Raw genomic sequence first — 23,011 nt, 5'->3', positions numbered from 1 at the left:
GAAGCTATGGCTAGAGTTAACTTTAAAACTTCCACAACTACCAACCATATTCTTAGGTTTAGGTGTTCCTCACCTCCACATGCCATTTTTCTCATTGAGAAGCTATGGTATGGATAGATCTTCCCGAAGTGCTAGAATAAATATGACACCATTGGAGCAATAGAAAATGATGTCAGTCTACATATAGAATTATATAGTCAGTTTATTTCAATAACTAAAAAATTATATTTTCAAAAACAAGTACTAGGAATATTACTGTTTCTTCAATGGTAGTAGAAGTATTATTATGCCAATAAATAATTACAAATGAATGAAATATGAATGAATCATAAAATATTAATGTAACTGTCACTGGAAAATATTCTTTAGCCTATTGTGCAATATAATTTTTCTTTGTTGCATAATATGATAATTTTATAATTGATAATTGAATAATATGGTAATTGTATAATTGTTATTGAGGAGTTGTTTCATTTTGAAGCATGGAAGAGTTAAATTCTTAAAAACGCTCTGGGTTGAAATTTTATAGATATTCTGATCACAAATGAGTACTTTCCAACAAAACTTGAGTAATTCCTCTTGGGGCTTTTTTACACCCAAAGCAAAATTATTTTTCTCATTTGAATTTTTTCTAATCTTTTTTTAACTCTTGAAAAACTTATCTAATGACTTTAATTTAAAAATGGTGACTTCCTATTGGGTTTTAATGACAATGTCAGTTTTAGAATAGTTCTTGATTTCTTAAAAGAAGACAAAGGTTAATGAATCCTGTAAGAGCTAAGTAAATGAGTTTTGCTAACTTTTTATCAAGAAGAAAATTTCTGAACCGTGGAATACATATAGCTGTATAGCTATATAGTTTTATAGCTATATAGACTATAGATGTAGTGTGTATGTGTGAGTGTATGTTGGTGTGTGTGTATGTATGTATCCTTGAAAGGCCATATGTGTCTGGAGCTGCTCCATAGAATGAAGCAAATAAAGCTGCGGAGGGTGTATATATAAATAGCTTTATGTTTATGTGACTCATACATGCATTCGTTTATTCCAATGTGTGATTATTTGAATTTCAATTCCCACATTGAAGATTTTTTTTCTGTTAAAAATATATAATAAAAGCTAGTACCAAGAAAATCTAATTCTATAGTTTTAAAATTGGTGATATCAAATACCCTCCAAAAGGTTGGAAAATGTTGAATACTCTGGGTAAATTTTGTCTTTGACTTTGGATCATGTTATCAACTGTTATATTAAAACTAACATAAATATATATATACATATATATACATAGCTATATACATACATACACACACACACTATAGAATATGCTGTTTGTGAAAAATTGGAGTCAACTCCTGATTTTCTCTTTGCGTTTCACTCTTTTAGATAGCTGTGATGAGACTATGAACATAAATTAGCCTCTGCCATCACAGCCATATCCCCTAAGCAGGTTAAAAGGTACAGGAACACCAGAAATGCCCTGGCCATGGACCCAGTATAAGAACGCAGTGAAGGAGAGGTGGGGAAAAGGCAGAAAACTTTTTTCCCAAACAAACACAGATTCTGGGTATATTGTGAGGGCTAGGGTGAGGAGGATTATTTGACAATGAGAGGGATCGGTTACTGTACTCAGCATTATAAAACATTTCCCTCACACACAGACTTACTTATGGACAACTGTGTGTTCCTATAGTATGCCCAATTTTGTTCTATATTCTTGGTGAACTATGGTGAACAGAAGTGACAAAGGAGGGCCTAAGTCTTGTGAAAGGGTCAAATATAAACAGATATTTCACATCTAATAGGAACAGAACAAGTCACCTTTACCATGTGTACTATGAGGTAAATAATGCTTACTTAGTCCTTTGAATAACTGTAGAAGCAAGTACACTCAGCCCGATTTGTAGATGAGAAAAGAGCCCAGAAAATTTAAGTAAATTGCCCAAAATCGTATAATTAGGAAGTGGTAGACTTGGATTTAAGTGTATCAGATTAAAAAAGATATCCCTTTTTACCACAGCACACATGCCTCTAGAAGTTTATGGAATATTGTGAACATATGTAGTTCAACAAAATCACTGGGAACATGGACATTGGAAGGCCAGTATTTCTGTAATACTGAACTTTGCCACTTAGATCTGTGGCCTTAGATGGGTTACTTAAAATTGTTAGCCTTATTTAGGGTATTATCATGATATGCCAAACTTGCGGGTTCCATCTCTGGTCGGGGCACATATAAGAAGCAACCGCTGAATGCATAAATAAGTGGAACAACAAATCAATCTTTCTTTCTCTCTCTCCCCCCTCCTCTCTCTCTCTCTAAAATCAATAAATTAAAACAATTTAAAAAATTGGTAGCCTTAGTGGAGTAATCATATTTGTCTCATCAGATTATTGCGAGGATAAATATAATAAATATAAAAGCACAGTAACCGAGACATTGTTAGCAGTTGTTAAAATATGCTATCTCTTATTATCATGATCACCATTATTATTTCATGTTTTATTATTCTTTCCTGATGAGAAAAGCTTTTTGCCCTTTAAATTTGTAACTAGCGTTAAGGATCACGGCTCAGAAAGGCAAGAAACAGTGTAAGTACAGATTTAAAAATATACAATTTGGGAGATAGACATGTAAAAATTGTACAATTGGTTCAATATTATTTTTAAAATTTAAATGAATTGTCATTACATACATGGATAATTTTGGTGTTTTCCAAAATTAAATATTAAATGAAATATATATTTTCCATTATTGAATTACTTTCCTGTGAGAAAAAAACAAGTACATTTAATGATGAAATCATTAGACACAGCATATTTAACTGAAAACATAAATGAATTATGTATATTTGCATACGTACATTTATGAGATATACATTTCTCTTTTCTAAGTTGTAAGTAATGCTATATTGCAATTGCTTATTAACCTTGTAATTATACACAAAATATGCAATTAAACCCTCACTTAAAATTAGCAATTATAAACTTTCCTGCATATATAGTAGCTCCTAAATAATGTAATGCACTTGCAGTAATATCTACTATATTATGTGTTGGTTTTCTGCTGTTCAGTAAAGGGATAGAGTGGGGAAATAATTTCACACTGCATATAATGCATCTGATATGAAGGGAACTTGAAAATTATTTAGTTACAGATTTCTTTGACCAGGCTTGCAAAGTGGCATATATTATGTTAATGGGCAAGCATTTGAAAATGAATTTGAATATTAAATGCACTAAGTTTAGGTTCTGACATGAAGGCAGGAAGAAGGAAGGCATAGTTGATTCATGATTTACAAACAGGTTCTTGTTAACTCTTTCATGGCTATGGCTCACAGTCATGCTTTGTGCTTAAAATTATATAGTCTTATAATTTTTTCATCACTGAAAATTCCATAATATTAAAAAATAACTATTAGACTATACAAATGAAGTTCTATTGTAGTATTAGATTTGTCAGCCGTATTCTGTGTTCAGTTGTGCTCCATGTTGTTCAGTGAAAAATAGTTGCTTATTCATTGGAAGTTGTAAGTAGAAATGAAATGAGCAACATCAATCACTGTATTAATGGTATACTATATTTTCTAGCTTTCATTTGTAAAGTAACACATTTGAGTTGGCAAATATTGGAATGTATGCTACCAAGCCACCATCATATATTCAACTAAAATATCTTGTCTTCAGGTCCAAGCAGAGATTACAAATTTACTACTACTGGATTCATAGTGCTTAAATACACAGAAAGTGAATAGTTAATAGTAAACCTTTCCAACTAAAGCGTATTTTTATTGAAAGAGCAAAGCATTACAGTACACCGGATGTTTTAGGTCATTTATTTTGTTTTTGCTCTGGGTCATTTTACAAAAGCACTTCTGCTCTCTAGCGTTAAAATGAGAGCCACTCTACTCCCCAGATATTACCCAGCAGCATTTGGGGGCTCTTAATGATTAATACCATCACCGTCCAGCCACAAACCTTTCTGCCGCAGATAATGCCAGGCAGCAAGTGCACTTGACACTTTTAATGTATAATTAAGTAGGAAAAGTCAGCACTCAGTATGCAAATTTTTCAAAATGATAAATGATGCCATACAGCAGTAGGGATTGATTTGGTGTAAATGAAACTAATTAAGGAAATGTCAAACATAATTAATAAAACAGGTTTAAGCTGCAAAACATTGTCAATTGAATGAATGAGGAGGCATTGGCTCCCATTGTTTCTGCTTTATTTAGGGCTTGTGTTTAGCTTGTACTCTGTTCCTAAATGCACTTTCGCTACCTCACACCCTCCACTACCAATTCCCAGAGAGGGGGAAAATAAATTTGCTTGTCTCTCCACTGACTGCAGAAATTAATTGCAGAAATCTTGTCCCATCCAAGTGTTACATTCACTCACAGGACATTAACATAACTAATTTGAAAGAGCCCAAATGACTGCATAATAGAGCACTGTCAGTACGCCTGACAGTCTTTGGTCATACCAAATTAGCTTGGTTTTCTAATTGAAATTTTTTTTCTTGGACTCTTTTTATAATTTTTTCCTCAGCTATTCATTTTTGATAAGAACAAAGGTTTTATAATTTACAAAAGAGTGCTTGACCTATAATTACTAGGAGGAAATTAGGGGAGGTAGAAAAGTCAGATTTAGTCCTGGTAATGATGCTAGAGACCTTGCTCCCTCTAGGGAGCCTGAAGAATAATGGAATCTTCTATTTTTACGGGCGACCTGTGCACTGGTGCTGACTCTAACTGTGAATCCACTTTACTTTGCAGATCACTTGCTTAACACTAAAAGTGCCAGCAGAATGGCAGGCCATTACTCCAAATGTCATTCAGCCAGTGCCATTTCCACTTGCCCTTCCTGCTCGGAGTGAATGGAAGAACATCTGCCAGTCCTCTTATTGCACCCCTGCAAATCCTCCATGTAGAGTTTCACGCAACTTAATTTATGAACCACCTGGGTAAAGAAGGGCGGGCGGGGTAAGGGGTTTGTCAAGAACAGGAAATTTAAAGAAAGCTAAAATGATCTATTTGAACAGAAATCCAGTGGTTCTGGATTTTAAAATCCTGTCACCCTCATGCTATGGATGTCATTTTATCATGCCTGGTATGGCTTTCAAAGGTCCGTGATTCCTGTATCCTTAAATTAGAGATCTTTTCTCAGAAGAATGGTTTTCCTTTTGAGTATGTCATAAAATGATTCAACACATAAGAATGGAATCAGTCCATTCTTTTTACCCTTTAAATTATTGAGTGATAAAGTCAATATGGTATTTCAGATTAATTGGGGAAATTGTATGGAACTGAAGTTATAGTTTGCACAAGGAGGCAGATGGGATACTCACACTCATCTTACTCCATGAAGTTTCTGCTGAGTGGATGAGTGGAGACTAAGTACAGAGGCACAGTTTTATTTGCTGAAAGTGTTGCTTCTAGAAAACACTATTTCAATGGCTTCTTTAATTTGGTTCTAGAAATATAGGTAAAGTTTATTTACCCTCTGTGAGATTGTAAAGATTCTTGACTTTGAACTTTCTAAGTCTTTTGGGGGCTCATTTCTAGATGCTATCCAATATATGCTCTTGAGTTGTTGAATATTTGCACACATAGTTATCTATTAATTTTATAACATTGATTATTGCATTGTTCTTTACCAGGATTCATGTCTTGGACTCTTTGTTATATCTTCTATGTGGTGAGCAACTGAAAGGCAAGATGAGTCATCATTTTATACTTCACCTGCAAATGGAATGGTATGGAAGAAACCAGGAGGGTTCAAAAGAAATAATTTACTTCTCTCTTGTCTAAAAAGGACACAAAAAAGTACCTCGGGTTTATTTTATCCAACATCTATAATTTGGGGGTACTTGTTGGATGCAAATTGCATATGGCCTAATTCTAATTTTACTCCAAATTGCAAAATGTTAATTAAGGAAGGAATTTATTGTCACATAAAACTGAAATGTCTGGGGTCAGTTTTTCAGAAAAACAGTCTTTAGACATAACTAAGTAAGGGAGCTTCAATAATGTCATCAGGACTTTCTCTTTCTCATTCTTCTCATCTCCTGGCTCTGCTTTCCACTGTGTTGAGTTCATCTCTGTCCTGTGGGTCCCAAACACTCCATGTTTAAGATTATATCAATCATAACAGTTCAGTACAAGAGGAGACAGTACTTTTGCAGGCACTTAAAAAATGTTCAGGATTAGCTCTGACTGAACCAGGAAGAAGGATTTACTTATTCTAGAACCCATCACTAGCAGCCAGTGTAGGGAATTCTTTGAAGGTCCAGTCTTAAACTTCAAACCTGCCCTAAAACAGCCCCATCCAAAACCAAATTAACTGAGAGTGGGGAAGACAGATTCCTCAAGTAAAATCATGGTGGTGGGTTTTTCAGGAAAGAGAACTGAGAAAACTGACAAAAGCAATATGTGGCCACTCCAAGAGTACATAACACAGCTTCCAACAGCAGTACAGAGACCCAATATAGACTTCTTATTCACTACTAGAAATTACTGACATTAAAAAATGGGAAAATGTAGGTGTTTTTGTGAGTGGAAAGGATAGTTTTATGCACTAATTCCTTTATGAGAGGTTGTTTTCAAAAATAATGTTATTATTTGGCTGTTAATGCTTTGGTATTTATAACTAAATGAAAGGAAGCATGGTTTTTGTACTTTTTGTTTTGAAGTAAGTTTAGGCTTACAGAAGAGTTGCAAAGATCTTACAGATAATTCAGTATAAGCTTCATAAATCTTCTGCAAATGTTAACAATTTACATAACCATGGTATAGTTCATAATGCTAAGAAATTAACATTGGCACAATGATATTAACTAAGTATAGACTTTATGTAATTTTTACCATTTTTCATGGTTTTAATCATTCTCTGTGTTTAATATAGGGTACCATGTTGCATTTAGTCATCATGTTTCTATAGTCCTATCTAATCTGTGACAGTCCCTCTGTCTTTTCTTGTCTTTCATTACCTTGACACTTTGGAAGAGTTCTGGTCAGTATTTTGTAGCCATTCGGGCTTGTCTGATGTTTTGAGATTAGATTGAAGTTATACATTTTTGGAAAGTGTATCCCAGGGACAATGTGCCTTTTCTCTACATCGCATCAGGTTACTTAATGTGATGCTAACCATGATCACTTGGATAAAGTGCTGTCTGCCAGGTTTCTATGCTGTAAAATTATGGTTTTAGCTTTCCATATTCTATTTGGTATAAGTGAGTCACTAAATCCAGGTCACAACTGTGGGGAGGAGAATTAATGTGTACATTGTTCAGAAAGGAGTATCAAACAATTTGAAAATATATGTTAAAAACCACCATATTAACATAAATATTTTGGGAGGATATCCAGAGACTAAACAACTGTCTCCTTAAACATTTTGTTGACTGACAATTTTAACATTTATCAATGAATCTTGCCTGTTGCAATTATTACTGTGGTGGTCTAATGGTGATTTTATATTTTCCTCATTCCTTCTATATTATTTTTAATTCTTCTGCAAGAAAGGTTTAGTCCTCCATTTATATATTTATTCAAATATTTACTTGTGTCAAGCTGATGACATAAAATAGATTTGGAGGAGTCACGTTAGCTTTATTTTAAGACTCTCATAGAGCTGCGGTGATCAAGACAGTGTGACATTGGTAAAGGGACCGACACTCAGGTGAAAGGAATGGGAAAAAATAAATAAACCTTAGCTTACACCTCACACCGTACACAAAGATTCACTCAAAATGGATCATGGTTCTGAATATAAAACATAAAACCAAAAGCCTTTTAGAAGGAAATAGACACTCTATGTGGCTTGGTAGTAGATGAAGTACTAAATATAACACTGAAAGCATGATTCATAAAAGAAAAAGATAAATTACACTTTATCAAACTTAAAGACGTGCTTTATGAAAGACACTTTAAAAATGAAGGCAAGCTACAGATATTTCCAAATTTCACATCTAACAAATGAAATGTATTTGGAATAGGTGAGGAACTCTAAAAATTCAATAATCAGGAAATAAACTATACATTTAGAAATTGGTCAGTAGTTTTCCATTATGTAAATATCCCATAATATACTACTCAGCTATAAAAAAGAAGAATATTTTACTCTTTGTGGCAGTATGGATGGACCTGGAGAATATTATGCTAAGTGAAATAAGCCAGTCAGAAAAAGACAAACATCATATGATTTCACCCATATGTGGAATCTAATAAACAAACTGAGCTAACAAGCAAAATAGAGACAGACTCATAGATGGAGAGCAGTAGGACAGATATCAGGGGCAGTTAGGGGGTGGAGGGAATGAGCAAAAAGGAAATGACTCATGAACATGGACTACAGTGTGGCGATTGCATGGGGGAGCAGAAGGGGGAGTATAAGGAGGATAAATGGTAAGGGAAAAACACAACAAAAAGTCAATTACAGACCACTTGAACAAACATTTGTGAAAAGAAATACAATGATGGCAAAGAGTGTATGTTCAACCTCATTAGCCATTAGGGGAGGGCAAATTAAAATAAGTTACCACTCTGCAACTCTTACAATGACTACATTGAAAAAAAGATTGACTATATTAAGGACTGGCAAGCATTCAGAGAAAGTGGAGATCATATATCGTTGGTGGGAATACAAAATGGTATAGACACTCTGAAAACATTTGGGCAGTTTCCTATAAAGTTACATATAACACTTACCCTATGACTCAGCAATCCCACTCCAGGCTGTAAAGCCTAGAGAACCAAAAACAAATGTTCATGTAAGTATCTGTGCAAAAATGTTTATAGCAGCTCTATTCATATTTGTAAGCAGAAAATAAAACATAACTGAAAAGAACCCAAATGTCCTTCAGTGGATGAACTGATAAACAAACAGTGCATATTCATACAATGGGATACTAATTGGCCCCCAAAAAGAACAAACTGCTGATAGAGCGACACCCCCTCATCTGGAAGAGATACCTTCCAAGACCCATAGTGGATGCCTAACAGCACAGAGAGTACCAAACCCTATATATACTAAACTATGTGTTTCCCTATGCGTACATACATATGATAAAGTCTGTTAGGTGCAGACCTGAGAGATTAGAGATTAATTAAGAGTTTAACAGCAATTATTAATAATAAAATACAATAATAGCTTGTAATAAAATGTGAATGTGGTCTCTTTCTGTCTCTCTCAAAATATCTTATTGTACTCACCCTCTGCTTCTTGTGGTAATATGAGATGAGAAAATGCCAATCCTGTTCCTGAATCTGTGTAACAACCTCTTGCAGCAAAAGTCTTGGGGTGATTCATTTCAGGATCCGTTGTTGCGGTCTCTGTATAGGCTCAGTGCTTTCTGGTGCAACACATTACTGTCAGTCAGAACATATTCATCTCTTACTCTTGCATCTCTACTGTGGCACTTTTGGGCTGTTGTTAAGTAAAATAAAGGTTACTTGGAAACAAGCATTGTGATACCGAGACAGTTGATCACATAACTGAGGTGGCTACTCAGTGACTAATGGTGTATAGAATACACAGTGTGGATATGCTGGACACAGGAGTGACTCACGTCCTGGGCAGAATGGAGTGGGACATTATGAGATTTCATCATGTGATTTAAAAGTTTTGAATTGTTTATTTCTGGAATTATCCATTTAATATTTTTGGACCTTGGTCAAGGGCCGGTAGCTGAAACTGGGAAAATTGAAACCACTAAATGTGAAACCACGGAAAAGAGGGACCTACTGTATATGTAACAACTCAGGTGACTCACAAAGCTATTAGGCTAGTGAAAAAGCCACTTTCTGAAGGTTTTATACCGTATGATTCCATTTCTGTAACATTTCAAGAGGAAAAAAATTATATAGTTTTAGGAAATAGATTAGTGGTTGCCAGACGTAGGGTCAAGGAGGGAAGCAACTATAAAAAGATAGATAGCCCAAGTGAATCCCGTGTTGTGATTACACTATTCTGTATCTCGATTGTGGTGGCAGTTACACAAATCTACACATACACTAAAATTCATTGAACTGCACATCAAGAGAAAAAAGTCAATAGTATTGTATGAAATTTCTAAGTATAAAAATTTAAAAAATGAAATCAATACAGACTAAAGGATAATTATCTTAATCCTTGTTAAAACCCAGTACAATTGTTATTTATCTGTTTTTGCTCAAATTGTTTCAGCGGTCTATTGGGACTCCTTTCAGAGCTCCCCTGTAAATACGATTTTAATTGGCATTGTTTTATGAAGATTTTATCAATAACATTCTAACCATAACTGAAAGGTCAAGAAAAGGCAATTGACTGAATGGTTGTTCAGTGGAAAATGGTTATACATCTGATTATTCAACTCTATTAGAGATAGCATCTGATTGGTCTGCATTAGGCTCTAATAGATTACTTTGTTTATTAGACATTCTTGCTTTATAATAATTCATATTTTCCATTTCAAGATGATATATATTGATTTGTAAAATTTTCTTTTTTAGCCTTACAGCATTCTTTTTTCAAGTGATTTTTTTCACCAGCTAATGCACTGAGTAGGTAGGTGCTTATTTGAGTTCCAAAGAAACATATTATTGACAATTAACATTATTTGATTAATTTTTCAAAAGCAAAAAAGTCTTTGTACTTTATACCAGGAATTGATACCAATATTTTAAAGCATAATTAAGGACTACATAATGCACTTGGTTAGCATTAATCTTGGTAATTAAATCATTATTTCTTTTACTAAGTAGAATACTTAATGACATAACTACTAAACAATTATGTTAACAAAGTAATATTTATAAATAAAACATTTAACATAATTTGAAAGAAAATTACTTGATACTGTATTTCAAAAGAATAATAAAATACCACACACTCTTGGGACAATATCCTCTTGGAAATAGTGTAAACAATTCTAGATATAATCAAAATGCATTTCAGACTTACAAATAGATTTCTGTTGCCCTTTTTAAAACATGTAAGCTAATCCTTAGGAATGCCATTTTTCCTAAAAAGGACAACGGAAAAACACTTATGGGAACATGTGAAGGACTTCGTATGTCTGAGTTAATATTTTGGCCCCTTTTCAGGTGGACTTGTGTAGCCTAGATGCCACATGTCTTTTGGACCTTTAGGATTGTTATTTACAGGAATTGAACATGGTACGGTTGCCACGGCCTATGGCCAAAACAAACAAACACACAGGGAAATAGTTTAATTGATGCTGATAACAACAGATTGACCCCAAGGCAGGCAGAAAATTGCAGGGATAAAGACTCCATGTTCTGTACAATTGTGAATGTATTTCAATGTTATTGTGCTCTGATTATCCATATAAACAATAATAGTAACAACTGTACCAAATCAAAATAACATCAGCATTACCTGAGTCGCTTCTTATCCTCCCTCTCCTCCCTAGAATTACCGTCTTGATACAAAGAGGGATTGTTCACTGCTCTGTGGAGGTGATTTCTCCTAATGATTTGCTATGAATATAAACCTACATACTAGTCTTTTCAATCCAACCTTCCCAACTTTGAAATAAAACCCAAGAAATATTTGCCTGTACTTTCCTCAAGAAAATTATTCCTTTTTGGGGGTGGGGAGTGTGAATGCAGTGCTCCTCTACCACAAATTATGCAGTGGAGTTCCCCACCTTTCGGGAAATTGCAGGGGTCAAACATCAGAATGCAGTGGAAGAACCTCACCCTGAGAAAACCAGCTTCATGGTCACGGTATCTTTCCTGCTTGGGAAGTATTCAGTGAAATCTTTAAAGCCAGCATAGCTCTTATTGGAGATTTAAGTCTTGGAGCAATTTTGTTTGGTCTGTGAAAAATGAGAGAAGGCTGGAAGTAGTTTTGGGGACCAAGACATAAATATTGTTTCCTAAAAATCTCAGGACTGCCCCATTTTCTTCAGGGGAAATGACTCAGTTTGTAACTTTTCATCTTTGTGTCGCAGTTCCACATGGATTTGCCAGTAATGGAGGCTCCTGGAACTTTCTCCAAGTGGCCGTGTTGAGAGCTGCAGTCCAGACTGACATTGACACTAGATAGATATCAGACACACAGGAATAAAATCTTTGCATCATCAGGTTATAGAAAAACTCATTATGTATTTTCCAAATTGAAATGAGGCAATGACATCAATTTATTTTCTTCCAACATCACCAAAAGCACTTAGTGAAGAACTAGTGCTCATGTACTGAAGTTTGGGGTAATATACGGTAGGTACAAGCACCACCTGGGGCACTCCAGGCAAATACCTAAAGGAAGGTAGGAATTAACTGGGCAAGCACTGTCTGACCTCATTAATTCCCAGAGGCTGGAGCACAGTAATTGATTTCCCAAATTCATTGAGTCAAACATGAGACACAAAGATGAATAAAACATGGTCCTGGATCTCAAGTAGACTAAGCATTGTAACAGGAGAATTCTATAATGAATATATATACAAACATTAAAGTTTTAGAAAAGAATGAAGATGAACTAATTTTGTTGAGATTCAACATATTCTTTCATAAAAACTCAAACCAACCTTCTGAGGGGGAAGTGGCAATTTCTCACTTAGCAAAAGAGAAAAAGTCCTTTGATACATCATTCAGTCTCACACTGCTAGTAAGTAGTGGATGTAGGATTGGGAATCAAGTCTCCCTACCCTCTCACCGCCACCCCTGCTTTTAAACCTGTGTATTTCAACATATCCACCAGAAACAAAGATACAATTGAATGTGGGCAGGGCAACACACTCTTCCTGGTGGAGTCAAGGACGATTATGGCATTAAAAATTGTTTTGAAGGTTAAATGGTTTTAGACACTGACAAGATGAGAACCACTTTAATTGTAAAGGTTCAGAGGCATACTCCCACATTTGACAGCAATCCAGAATATTTTTCTTTGCATGTTTTTTTTTTTTTCCTCCAGGGGAAAGCATGAATGCGGTCCTCCACTACCACAAATTATGCAGTAGCTTTCCCACGATTGGAGAAATTGCTGGGGTCAGCACATCTGGGGAGCAATGGATAAGCCTCGCTCTGGGAAAACCACCTTCCTGATCACATTTCCCCTGCCAGGTAAGTATTCTTTGTATGTTTTGAAATGTTTAGAGAATGAATCCATAATTGAATTTTTATGCAAAAAAGAGCCAAGTAATTTAGTATACAAAGGATAAGCTACTTCAAGTAATTTCATAAATAGGAAAAATCAAAATAAAATCAGAAATGAAATACCAGATTCCAAAAGCAGTCTTTTTTTTTTTAATGTTAACATTTGTCCTGACTTTTTAAATTAATTTTTTGGGGTGACATCGGTTAATAAAATTATAGAGATTTCAATTGTGCAAATCTTTTTTTTTTAATTACACTTCACACTCATCACTATTTTGTACCAGTTTCAGTGTATGCTTAGTGGTCATACCCTGCTAAGTGCTCCTTCTGTTATCCCAACTGACCACCTGCCACCATACATAGTTACCAAAATGTCATTGACCGTATCCTCAGGATGTACTTTATATCATTGTATTTATTGTGTAACTACTCATGTGTATTTCTTAATCCCTTCACCCTTTTCACCCAGGCCCCCAAAAGCCTTCCTTTATTTGCAGGAATAACAAGGGAAAAGGCACTTTGTCTTCAAAGGTCTCACTGTCTGTTGTTCATTGAGAGCAATTACAGAGATATTTACTTGAAAATATTCCTGATGGTTATATTTATCCTTGATTATAATTTAATTTAATATAAAATACAGGGTGGGGCAAAAGTAGGTTTACAGTAGTGAGTACACAAAAGAGTTTATTCTTGTGTTATTATTTACTAATTACAGTATTATTTTTCCATATGAATAACTATAAGCCTACTTTTGCCCCACTCTGTATAATGAGACTATTTTCCACTGGACTTGCCCTAGGAAAAATTGTTGTGTGATATTTCCCTTTTAGGACCATTCCTTTACCTGCCTTTGATATCTCCCTGTCTTCCTTTACAATAACTTCTTGAAGTGACTAGTTTCTCATACTACATCAATACTTCCTTGCTTCTTTTAATGACAAAACCAATGTCTTACTTATCTCACTGGTAAGATATGAATTCAATGGTAAAGATCTTAACCTTAGAGAGTGATGATTAAATAAAGTACTACAAAATGAATTCAGTTGCTATACTTAGAAAATACTACATCATAAACAAGTAGGAGTTTTCCCCCTTAGAGATTCAAGAATAAATATCAATATCAGAAAAAATTTTAACATAATACTACATCAAAAATTTTAAAATTAACTTGCATTAATTTAATAGATATCTAAAAAATAATTGCTAAAATTTAAAACCAAATCCTAATAAATGTATTTTACAATATAAAAGTTTTACAATATGCATGTAAATCATAAAAGTTACAATATAGTTAAATTATAAAAGTTACAATATGCATGTAAATCAGTCATAAACTAATAAATATCTAGTTGTATTATGAGATATAAAATATATTTCACTGTTGCAGTAATTAACAAAAGCTAAAAAAATAATTTTGTGTCTTCTTTATTATTGTTTATGCTGTTACAGTTGTTCCCAATTTTCTCCTCTTCCCCTCCCTCCCCTAGGCCTGCCTGTCCCATCCCCCACCCCCAGCCCATCTGCACATTGTTGATAACACCCCCGCTTCCCAACAACTGTCAGTCTGTTCTATGTATCTATGCTTCTGTTGCTACCTTGTTTGGTACTTTATTGTAAGGGACATCTTTATCAGATAAGAAATATATAAAATATTTAGGGATAAAGTTGAATTTTATTATTTATAGAAACTTCACATAGAAACTATATATTCCTTTCATTGGAAGATTTAAATGAAAGTTTGAATAATTGGATGTATAGAACATTTTCTCAGCCCAGAAGGGACTATTTTATATTACTAAAAATATACATTCTAAGTAATGCATATAAAACATTGCAATTTAAATAATTATATCAAAATTGGATTTGGTATTATGATGCTTAATAAAAAGTAAACTTGAAAAATCTTTATTTAGAAGAAAATATGTAAGATTATGAAATAATAAAAAAGTGACTTGCCACATTAAACATTAGAAATATTATTTAGCATCAATACATAAAATACTACATAATAAGTCCAGTACTTTAAACATTTAGTGGAATAAAAGGTCAAGATCTGAAATATCAATAATTATGTACCAACTCTTGTTTTCTAATAACATAAACCTTCCAAGGGAAAAATTAAAACAGGATTATTGTATAAAATTATTATGTAAGTATGTTTGGGACAATTATGGAAAATGTTATTTCTCTCTTACTCATTTAATTTAAAATACATGTCAGGTGCATTAAGTAGTTAAAATGAACATTTAAAAATTAGGAAGTAATGAAATAGAATAATGAAAGTTCTGTGGTAGAATAACATTTTTATTTTTTTGAATTAACAGGATAAATTATGATGAAATATGTATGCATAGTGATCCATGGGAAAGAATATAAATAAAACCTAAATTAAATTGTTGTAGGTGGGAATTAGGCTCTTCCATGGGATCTCAAGGAAAGCATTCCAAGGACCCATGCGTGGGAGATTGTGGTGTGGCATGGTTTATTTGTGTGGAAATAGAAGCTCCCCCTGGGTTTTCAATGTCCCATCTCCCTCCATCCCATCACAGAATATCAGGGCCAGAAATAGAGTCCGTGTCCAGAGATCCTGTGCCATATTAAAGCTCAGTTAAATCCAGCATCTGGCTAGTTTAGCATGAGTTTCCAGCTGCAGTCCATTGCTGTGCTGTGACATTCAGGCTCCATCCTTGAGTCCACGTGTGGAGTTCCCATGACCATGAGCCATGTGGCTGCAGGGCCACTTGGCTATGGAGAAAGGGTGCAGAAATGCATGGGGCGAGTGCAAGTCATGAGCAAGAACAAGTGTTCTTTGTTCCTCTGGGGTTATAACCAGGATCTTGTGTTTGGGACAGACCAGATGTTTTCTCAAAATGACCAATCATCTTCCCAAGTTTTCATGGGCTTTGGATGGATTAACCTCTAAACCAGTCTTTTATTTTCCCAAGCCGGATAGGCCACTTTGGCCAAGCACCTCTCCCTGCACCATTTTGACGTCAATTGCTCATGTACCTGCCTTCCCCTGCTCCTACCTGGCAATCAGGTACCAGAGGGGGAAAGGGAGGAGTGTCAATACCCTGGCAGAGCACAATGCTGTGGTCCCCTGTAGTGTCAAGCTGCAGCTTCCTGGTGAAGCAAACAGGCTTATGATCCCCAGTTTATTAAGCTCAATGTCTAGTTCCCTTTGCTGCTTTCCTGTCAATAACTAGCTAAATGCTGATGGTAACACAACGATAATATTACTATATATTATAGATATTTTTCTCAATGTGATAATATATATTTAAATTTGTAAAAAAGATTCAAGATTTCAGATAAATTAGTGTGCAAACAATATGGTAATTCATAAAAGGGGAAGTAATTTGTTTAATGGGGTAAATTATATCATCTCTAGTTATAAAAGAAATGTAAAATCTTAAGATATGGGCTTACACAGCAAAATTAACAAACAAAAACCATAATATCCCAAGCTAGTGACACTGTCAAGAAATTGCCATATTTATTCATTATTGGTAATTTAGTGATTTAGTACAGACTTTTTGAAAAATAGTATGGCAGCAAAATTAAGTTTCTTTAGACGTAAATACTATATTTTCATTCCTAATTTTGTCCCAACTAAAGGCAGTTTCTTTGGAAAGACAACTAATGTTGGGAAAAATAGAAGGAAGAAGGAAAGAGGAAGATTGAAAACACGATGGACTGACTCCATGAAGGAAGGCATAGGCATGAGGCGAGCAGGGGTGCTGCAGACATGGCATTGTGGACATCATTCAGAGAGTCATCAGAAGTCAGAACTGAACCAACAGCAAGTAACACAAAAAAACAGAAGCCATAATATCCTGAAATATGTTTATTGTAGCTTTAATATCAAATCATGAATAAAAGTATTCAATACTAAAATATTTTACTAACATATAGTACAATCAAATAGAATGTGCATATATCCATGTGTGTATTGTATATATATTACTAAAATATGAAGGAAATATAGAAAAACTAAAATGTTTGTGATATAAGCTAGGTGAAAACAGTATAAAATGCATTAAATTAATGTTCCAAGTTTAAAAATGTATTACCAATCATTGACCATGGGTAGAAATAGGTTCATCACATAAACTAACCAACATTAATTTATTGACTTGCTAATATGTTAACATAATAAGATAATAAATCTTGACTCAGATCCCTGCCTTTCTGCTCACCTAAACTGTCTGCTGGATAAATACTATCATTTATATCCTTATTATATACAAAAGTAATATATTGACTTAAACTGAATGAATACACTTTTAAAAACAATGATTACATTGAAAATCATAGTTAAAATTTTGGGTACCATACTAGGTGATGTATACTCTAATCTGGTGGGCTTTTTTCTATACTCAAACATTATACCTTAATATCAATGCATTGAATCCAAATACGGGGCTTATTTTTATTAAAATGATAGTAAATTTTAAAGTAGGTAGAAGCACGATTTGTTAACTGCCAAGTAATTCCATTGATCCATTCGTTTACTCATTCTTAATATAAATATTTCTTGTGTCTTTATTATGTGTTTGAAACTGCCTCTGTTGTTATTGAACTTATACTTTTAGAGAAGAAAGGCAGTTGCCAGAGACTCATTGGTGCTTTGCCCAGATCCTCTGGGAACCTTTTGACTGATTTGGTGTGCCTACGCCCAACTGCAATAATAGAATTTTACGGTAATGACTCACATCTGTAACTTTCCCTAAAGTTTTGCTCTGAGGATACTGGCGTCATCTTGCTTGGGATGCCCAGGAATTAAGCCTTTGCATCTCCACTGCCTTGAGGCAGCCTGTATTTGAAGACTGACTGATGCTGTGTGCCCAACAACCTTACTGCAAGGCAGGATATACTCTGTGGGACAATTTGTGTTTCAAAGCTCCCCTGTGTGATGAGGCTGAAGCTAAACTTCACTCAAACTACACCTTTGCTTAAGTTCCTCCTCTTCCCTATCCTCTTCTCTCACTGCCATGCAGGTTTCTTCTGAGAGTTCACTCTTAATAAGCTACTTGCCTCATGAATCCCATGTCAGGCTCTGCTTATAGAGAATCCAATCTAAGATAATGATTAAACAAGTAATTACAATTATGTATTATGTGTGTTATGAACAGTGAAGAGTAGAAAGCTCTGGGTACATAATGCAGAAGTCTCATCTTAGATTAGAGGGTCAGGGTTATCCTCCCTGAGGAAAGAACATTTAAATTGAGCCCCTACATCTTTTATCTATCTTGTTTTAAAGTAGCATGGCATGCATTTGTGAAGTGTCTGCCATGGCTGAGGTCTAATAATTGGTCCATCTCATGACTGAGACCTTTTTCTCATTACCTTCTAACTGTAAATACTGGTCACTGGCAAGAGTGAAACCACCATAGAAAGTGAGAAGTTACTTAGGCATGCTACCCATCTCTGCACATTAGGAACTGTCTTAGGAAACATCCATGAAACTGTGTCATTGAGGACATCCTTCAACCTTCATTTGTATACACACATACATGTAGTTCTCCACATATGCATGTATATAACTAGCATACTCATTTTGGTACTAAAACCTGGCTAGTGGAATTTGGGTGGTGGCCAAAATAATACTATGTTGAGTGCAATTCTATTATGGGCCTCTATAGCTATGCTTCTGTTTAATGTCATAGAAATAATGTTTTTATTAAACCAAATTTTTGAGTTAAAAATCCATATTGTGAAACAGAGAGGTAGACTATTGATTCTCATTTACATACTGTATATCCTATTTAAGGCACAGATGTGAAGTGTAAGATGCACCAATCACTAAGACCTTAGAGGAGAGAGGGTGTACAACTTAAAGAAAAAAGCCGTCTGCGTGGCAGTTATGATGACAAGAAATAAGAAGGAAAACAATCCTAATGCTTGTAATTGCTATAGAGCACCAGTTACTAGAAAACACACTTATACATAATTTTCAAGTGGTTAAGTTCATGGCGAAACACATTAAATATTATTGATCAAAGGCAAATAATAATAAAGCCAATGATTTCTGTATTTCAGTGTTTATGAGAGAAAATAAATTTAACAGACATGATTATATTTGAAGTAATTCTATTTTAAGGTATACAATATGGCTTATCTATTGAAAACATATTTATTTTAAAAATTTCTTGATGTCCATGAAGAAAAATACTTAAAAGTATCAAAAGACTTACTGAAGGCAGCACAGGGATGCTATGGCCATTGTAAGCTTCAAGCATATATTTAGGTTCTCATATTCAGGCATTACTTTAAACAGTAGAATATGTAACTTTTGAGAAAATAAGTAAAACAGTCCCCAGATGCTAGGACAATAAATTAAGCATCCAAAAATGATGTTTTTCCAGACCCTTGGGAAAAGTTATATTTTAACATTAATAGTTTTACTTGTATAATTACATTACAATCTTTGGTTGATCATCATTTTAGAGACTTTTGAATTCCTTAAGTATACTGGACAAATAATAGTCTATTATATGGCAGAATTTCAAGAAGTATTTATAATATTGTCTTTTGGGGGGAGACTTCATAGTAGATAAATTTTATATCATTGTTATTAAGAGCAAAAGTTATAATAGAAAGCATTTTCCAAACATTTACAAGAGAAAATAGTGGAAGGAGAATATTTACACTAAATAGTGGTTTAAATACCATTGTAAGTGGAAACTATGGTAGGTGTTAAGTATGCAATTATTTTACTAAACCTTCTTTCTTTTTTCTTTTTTTAAATCAGCTCAGCTAAAAGCTCTGTTATACTTCAGCAAATTGTAAAACTGAAGGGCTCTTGGGTCCATAGCTCTTTGAAGGGAATAGACTAACCCAATATCGTACTTAGCCCCACAGTAAATTAATTACTTAGGGCTTATGTGGTTTTATGCAGGACACAATCATTCTAGAGATGGGACTTGTTTATATAAAATGGCATATTAAAGTCAGAATTTAGACAAGAAAGTAGTGAGTAGTATACAAAACAGAAATGCTAAGCATAGTTAACTAACAACTTCAAAATTTCAGGATGTATGTTTAGTTTAAATGCTATAGAGGTTTGATCTCACCTTTAACTGGAACATAATCAACAAAAGAAAAAAAGCAAACAAAATATTATCAGAGACATTGAAATTAAGAACAATGTAACAATAGCCAGAGGGGAGTGGGGAGGGGACAGTGGGGAGAGGGGTTTACAGGAACTACTATAAAGGACACATGGACAAAATCAAGGGGGAGGGTAGAGGTGGAGGATGGAGGTGGGATTGGCTGGGGTAGGGTGGAGGGATGGGGAGAAAATGCAGACAACTGTAATTGAATAACAATAAAAACAAAAAACAAACAAACAAAAAAATGCTATAGAGATTTAGCTGAGACAGTTGTATTCTTAACATTATCAGATATCACTTCTGATGAATAAATCACCTGATGATTATTTAATGAGAACCTTTATGCCCATGAAGCTAATAATTGACCAAAGCAGGCTTTGAATATAGTTGAAGAAACTGAGCTTGATAAAATTAATGAATATGATGTTAAAATATAAGCGCATGGTATTTTTACAAATAATAATCTCCTTAGTTTTATAGTATGGCTGGTTAGAAAATCAGGTATCCTATAAACTGAAAATTTCATGTGTGGCATTTAATATTTTCCAAATAGCATAAATGTGTATCATTACCCAGCCTAAGAAATTAAATAGTGCTCACACTTTGAAGCTTAGAGTGTTGTACGCCCTGATCAAGTTCCCCAGTTGCTCTGAGATTACTGTTGTCTTGAAATTTGTGCTTAAATAGTCCCTTTCTTTACTTTTATGGATTTATCACATATTATCCCTTTACTTCATCATATGATTATGCTACAAATTATCCATTCTCTTGTCTATGGCTATTTGGATTGTTTATAGTTTTCACTATTTTGAAAAACATTGTTCATATTCAGTTACATTTTTAGAATTTTAGAATAAAATTTTATGACATGAGAATATTATTTTATTTTGTGATAGGACTTAATTTTGTATTAAGGAGATGACATCTTCAGAATGAATTTGAGAATCTGCTTTTCCCATTCTGTAGAAGAATTTGTGTAGGATTGAAATTATCTGTTTTTGAATGTTAGATAGAACTTCCCCATGAAACAGTGTGGCATTTTTGGTAGAAAAACTTTAAATTACTAATTATTTTCCTTTTGTTTATAGAAATTTTCAGATCTTATCTTAGATGAAATATGATAACATGATTAATTTAGAAATCTACCCTTTGTATATTTTGTCATTTATTATTTAAAAATATCTGACACATGTGCATTTATATATATTTTTTACTAATATTATTTGTTACCTTTTGTTTTATTCTTCTTGATAAGTCTTGGTAGAGGAATCTCAAAATTTTAGTGATATTTTTATAGGACCAACTTTTGACATTATTTGGCCTTCTCTATTGTATTTATTTTATATTAATTTATGATATTTTTATTAATTTCCTATTTCTGTTTTTCTTGGGTTATTAGGTAATTTTTAAACAAATTTCTTAGGTTATATACTTACTTTTTCAACTTCAGCCACTTTTATAGGATTTTGATAAAATTTTTCATTTTGTTATAAACTTGTCAATTTATTCTTATAGTCTTTCATTTTTGCTTTGCATATTTTGAAGCTATGTTTTTAGGAACACACCAATTTGCATTATTATATCTCATTGTGAATTAAAATATATTATCAATATATATAATTTCTCTTTATCTCTACCAATTATTTTGCCCTAAGTTTATGCTATCTGAAATTAAATGGTTATATAAATTATTCATGGTCATTAGTTTGGTATATTATTTCCCTCACTGTTTATTTTCTGCTTTTTAATGCCATTCTTACTAGTACTTTTTCTTTCCTTTCACTTTTATTAGCATGTATTTTATGCTGAATTTATTCCTGGGCCATAAACTTTTGTTTCTTCAGTTTGTTCTGTGCCATCTTTTACTTGTGTGCAACCACCTCTTCTGGTTGAGGACAATCTGCTCTTTTTCAGGAGAGACCCTCTCAGTGTGGCAGGGAGAGCTCATGTATGGGTTCATCTGCTCATGGGCTCTGTAAGTCCTGTGCCAGATCTTGGGAGCTTTGTTCATCTGGATGTGCTCCGTGACCAGAAAATCTACATCTACACATTTAAAATCAGCATTACTCTGCATTTTTAAGCATGTGCTGCAGAAATTCAGCACTCATTTTGAACCACTTACTCTGTGTCCAGCCCCACTCTGTGGCCTGAGCACACCTGCCAACTCCGCCATTGTCGTGACAGACTGGCACACGTTGCTTCTGCAAAGTGTCATCTTTCAGCTACTTGAAGGCCTTTCGGATGTGCTTTTCACGAGTGTTCTTCAAGTGAAGATGAAGATTTGAACCTCTTGATTTGCATGATTTTGTGGGGTTTTCTGGGTCAAGTGAATAGTAAACCATTTTCAAAAATCACCCCAGGCAACTTACAAGAAGAAAAGTGTATCTTATAAACAGCATATAGTGTAATTTTTAAAATGTCCAATGTAGCTTGTAAATGTGAGTTCAGAATGCGTTAGTGCTAATCATCCTCCCTTTTATTTTACATAGTATATGTAGGATTTTTGCATTGTTCTGATTTGGTTTTCATTTTAACCTTCAAATTAGACATTATTATTATTTATGTCACAGGCATTATTTTAGAGTTACCCATATGTTTACTATTTTTTCTAGGTTGACTTTCTTTTTCCCGAAAGTCCATCTTTAATGCTCCTTTAGTGAGGATCTGGTTCTAGTAAATTCTCTCAGTTTTTGTTTTTCTGAAAATGTTCTTCTTTTCATTGTTTTTGAAGGATAATTTCTCAGTATACATAATTCAATTCTGATTATTTTATCACTTAAATATAATATCCCACTG

General features: G+C 34.0%; 2 non-coding genes across 2 annotated transcripts; both read right to left on the bottom strand.

The window, feature by feature from the left end:
• Nucleotides 1–11,593: 11,593 nt before the first annotated feature.
• LOC112307596 (U1 spliceosomal RNA) lies at nucleotides 11,594–11,753 on the bottom strand. Its single transcript, XR_002975079.2, has one exon. It is a non-coding gene; the product is annotated as a U1 spliceosomal RNA (small nuclear RNA).
• Nucleotides 11,754–12,915: 1,162 nt separating this feature from the next.
• Nucleotides 12,916–13,075, bottom strand: LOC112307595 (U1 spliceosomal RNA). The gene has a single exon (XR_002975078.2). It is a non-coding gene; the product is annotated as a U1 spliceosomal RNA (small nuclear RNA).
• Nucleotides 13,076–23,011: the final 9,936 nt, after the last annotated feature.

This window comes from Desmodus rotundus, chromosome 1, assembly GCF_022682495.2.
Source record: "Desmodus rotundus isolate HL8 chromosome 1, HLdesRot8A.1, whole genome shotgun sequence".
Taxonomy (NCBI): domain Eukaryota; kingdom Metazoa; phylum Chordata; class Mammalia; order Chiroptera; family Phyllostomidae; genus Desmodus; species Desmodus rotundus.
This window is presented reverse-complemented; position numbering and strand designations above follow the sequence as displayed.